The sequence below is a fragment of the Thalia democratica genome, chromosome 7 (assembly GCF_965202585.1).
Source record: "Thalia democratica chromosome 7, ktThaDemo2.hap1.1, whole genome shotgun sequence".
Taxonomy (NCBI): Eukaryota; Metazoa; Chordata; class Thaliacea; order Salpida; family Salpidae; genus Thalia; species Thalia democratica.
This window is the reverse complement of record NC_139171.1, coordinates 52,414,338-52,419,149: the sequence shown is the minus strand read 5'-3', so window position 1 is coordinate 52,419,149 and position 4,812 is coordinate 52,414,338.

Here is a 4,812-nt window from a genome sequence, read left to right as displayed (position 1 = left end):
TTTGTTGGTTTTCATGTTTTACTCGAATGTACATTTATGCATAAAAATTATTTGTTGAAAACTTTGTAGTTTCATACAAGCACATTTTCATCTTCTGAAAATATATTTTATTTTACTACCAAGTATAACAAAGTTAAAGTTTTGTATTTGTCATCACTTAAATTTTTTGGTATGATAAGTTTTTATTAAATTTGATTTATTACAAGTATGTTTAGGTTTATTTATTAGACGTTAAGCTTTTATTTCTTTTGATTTTATTTAATTAACAGCTTAAGTTTAATAACCTGGTTGAAATTTTGTTAATTGAAACTTATTTTTACTTTAAAACTGATTTGATCACCTCAACTAGTTTTTACTCCTAAATAGTGGTGTACCGGACTCACTATCCGGATCCGGCCGGATATTGCCATTTTTGTCTGATATCCGGATCCGGCCGGATCTTAATATGAAAAAAATGTCCGGATCCGGTTCCGACCGGATCTTGATATGAAAAAAAAGTCCGGATCCGGTTCCGGCCGGATCCTAATTTAAAAAAAAAGTCCGAATCTGGTTCCGGCCGGATCCTAACAGAGATCCGGCCGATTCGGATCTAGCTAGTAAAAAAGAGCATACAAAAAAGTATTTTTTCAAAAACAAACCCTTTGTAAATCAAAAAGAGTCATTTTTGTCAGTTAGAATTAAACACCTACCATGATTGGCTCATTTTGAACACGTGACTAATTTACATTTGTTTACAATTAAACTATGAAATAAACATTTTAGAAATGCAACTCTTTACCTATGTTGTAAAATTAAAAACTTTACCACCAAATTGTTAGGCTAGTTTTAAAATTTTTTGAAAAACTCAGGCTAGTTTTCTTTTAGATTTTGAATGAGTTTAAGCTGATCCAGTTTTCAATATTTTGTGATTTTCTAGTTAATTTTGTTCAAGAATTTGATTTTAGATTGGTAAGGCTATAGGGGGGGGTCCTCCTTGATTTTTACAAGTTGATCTTATTTAATAGATTTTAATCTTAGCTACCAGATATTGTTTCTGTGATGTACTTTATCTTTCTATCATTTTTCCTTATACTAAATTTAAAGTTATTCTTAGTTTTTTTTTAGCTTTTATAGAAATGAAATTTTGAAACTGCAAATGTAAGCTCTACTTTTTATGAAAAAACTAGTGATGTACCGGACTCACTATCCGGATCCTAATTTGAAAAAAAAGTCCGGGTCCGGTACATCACTAGACTCCTAAAGGACTTTCTGATAGATTACACGGAACTTAATCTGACGACAGTAGTAATAAAATATGTAAGCAAAAGTTTTTTTTGTAAAATATTCGTTGTGTCACAGTTTATCAGATCATAACTCCAATTAGCAAGTTATAAATTTTGCCGTTTTCATACAGCTGTAGTATAAAAATAAAACATGCTATTTATTTTTCTCAAATTGTTTAAAGTGATAAAGTAAAAATATAACTTTAAAAGTTTTAAATTGCTGCAGTTTATTAGAGTATCAAACCAGGTTTCTCTTGAATTGTAAATCATTTAAAACTTGTTTACAAGTCGGTAGCTGTATAAATAAAATATCTTATTTAATTACTTTTAAGTATTAGTTTTAGTACATTCCAAAAGTCGCACAAAACACTTTGTTACGTTTAAAACATTTAGCCTAGAAAATTACAAATATAATTACCGAATCTTAAATTTCCCTATTTTAAATTGCTTCAGTTGTTTTTTAACAAACTTTATGTGTCAGTAAAATTAATATAAAATCCTGGTTTCTTAAAAAATGTTTTAATGGTCAACTGTAAAAACTTTTTAAAACCTTTAATACGATGGGACTTTCAATAAAATTTACAAATGACAGCATTTGAAAATGGATTTTAAAATCAGTTTGTGGATGTTAGTTAGTATCAACATTTGTTTACTTAATTATGATACTTTTTTTAAATACAATTATCTTTTGTTTCTCTTTATACATTAATTTTATTGCTACTTAAATTAAACGATATCAACATAAGAAACAACCTTTTTAAAAACTATAATTTGATTAAGTTGGAATGAAAATTATTAACAGAAATTCAAATTAACAGAAAGCTTAAATGTAATAAAATTTGACACGTAAGTAGGTCACAGTTGATGCAACTCTCTAACTTCTTTACCTCCTTAATATTTGTCATAGTGTCTTTTGAAACTTTCTTAAACTTCTTCTAACTCAAACACAAAAGTTTTAAAGAAACTAGATTAATTTTAAAACATACTTTGATCATCTGAGAGTTTTAAATTTCAATTTATATCATACTTATTTAATAACTTTTTACTCATGTTTTGTTTTTATAAAAAGACTGTTACTTCCAGTATGGAAACTTGATCAAAGAAATGACCACTTTGTATATCCAGATTTTTTTCTAATTTTTATGGAAATGACTTATTAAATTAAAATTTTTAGTATTCTTATTGCAAATGCAGAACTTAAATTGTTATGAATATCATTTTGTAAAGTAAAACTAGAATTAATGAATTTTCAAACTATAAAAATTGATTCTTATGCTGAAGACAAAATTACATGTAATTCACATTCGTGAAATTTTTTGAGCTTAAATCCACGTATTTAACTAAATATTTAAATATGTATACTTGTGTCAAACTTTTACTATATGTTAAACGGATTTAAACATCTAGTTGTTAATAAAGCGGTTGAAAAATGATAGCATATTCATTTTAAATAAGTATAAGTGCTACTTTGTTATTAATATAGCTGTAATAGTACTAATATGTAGTATATATTAAGGATTCACATCATGACATACAATATACAAAAACTATGAAAGCTAAAGTAAGCATGTAAAAGTAGTAAACTAGAGCTCAAATTAGCAAAAAAATAACTTGATACACAAATTTCTTTGGTCTTCGAAGCTAAGGTTAAGACGCAAAATGTGGGTTACTTTTTTAATTTTTAGATAAAAAATATCCTTTTTAAATTAATTTTAAGTATGCAAGTTCAAACTATTAAACGTTTTTATATTAGTTTAATTTTTACCTACTGCTGAACTAATCATCTGAACTGTTCAATACTGGATACGAAACTTCTTTGCATTATTAAAAACTCCTACACCGTTTAATAAACTTTGTATTAAGTGATAAATGACTCTGTTTGACAAATCATTGGTGGTTCTACTTTGTTAAAAAAAATTTGTTTACAGTGGCTATGGTTATGATCGGTTAGCTTATCTTTTCGGTAAATCTCTTTAATTAAAATTTGTAAATTTATAGATCTATTATAAATTAAAATTGTCGTTTGAAGTCTTATTTTCTACTAACTAAATTTAAACTCTACAAAAATTTGAAACAAGTAGTTTATTTTTTTGAAAAATTTTCAATAACTTTAATTTAGATAACAATTAAAGAATCAATAGTGTCCAAAAGTCTCAAAAGTGTTTTTGACGTTGCCGAACTCGACCATTAAATATTTGTGAGATTAAGTTTTATTTGACTATCATTGTTGTTCTTTGCATTGTCAAACAGGGCTATCAATTTTTTTATAACTTTTTATGTTCATAGAATTTGATCCATTTTTAAAACGATTAACATTTCTAAAGGCTTATTTTTTAATTTAGTTTAATTGATATTTTCATCCTTTTAAACTTCAGTTTATTCAATATATAAAAAATTAAAACTGTATACCTGAAACTTAATATAAAACTCCAGTTAATTTTGACTGGTTTTTCTCCGGTACTCAATGTTTGTACTTGTGTTATTACGACTAACTTTTGAAAATAAAAAACGACTGATTAATATGTTTTAGAGTTTTAAGATTGGCAGTATAAACGCTCGAGTTACATGAAAATTTAGATTCGGATAACTTGAATTGCGACAATTCAAATTCTTAAAAACATTTTTTATTTAACATATTTAAATAAAAACGGTTGTAGGTCTATTTAATGAGACAAAAATAATAAAAAATAAAACTGAATAATAAAAAATCTATAAGAATATTCAAAAATGACCCAAAGTTAATTACATGAAAATTTAGATTCGGATAACTTGAATTGCGACAATTCAAATTCTTAAAAACATTTTTTATTTAACATATTTAAATAAAAACGGTTGTAGGTCTATTTAATAAGACAAAAATAATAAAAAATAAAACTGAATAATAAAAAATCTATAAGAATATTCAAAAATGACCCAAAGTTACTATATTAAATATTTTGTTAATCATATCTCAAAAAATATTTACAATTAAAAAATAGTTGTTTGTAGGTATTAATAAGGCTAATTTCTTTTTTCTTCAACTATATTTTATTTTTTGAGATTATTCTCTTACATATTTTTTTAAAGTTTGAATTGTTAAAATTTGAATTTTCTGTATTTGTATAGTCATGCACCCAAATTATCGATAGAGTAATTTTTATGCGTGTTCTAAAAAATTGTGTTGTAAAAGTTTATCAAAACTATATAACAAAACAAAACTTTTGGTAGCAAGTAAAAAATGTATTTAAAAGTTTCAATGAATTTAAGTACTAACTTTAAGAAGATATATTGTTTTTCATTAGACTGAGATAAAAGTTGATTTAAGAAATGAGGATTAAAAGCAAAACACTTTCTATTTTATCCAACTTGTTTAGTTGTTTTAAAGGTAAAAAGTTTTATTTAATATTAATTTTTTTTTTCTAGAGTGTGATAGACATACAAAAAAAATTATTTAAATTTACAAGGTTTGTACTTTAAAAGTCAAAACCTTTTGTGCTAAAGGAATACTCTTCACCTAAATTCTTAGAATAAAGACTAAACGATCAATTTAGTTTCAACTGTAAGTAAACCG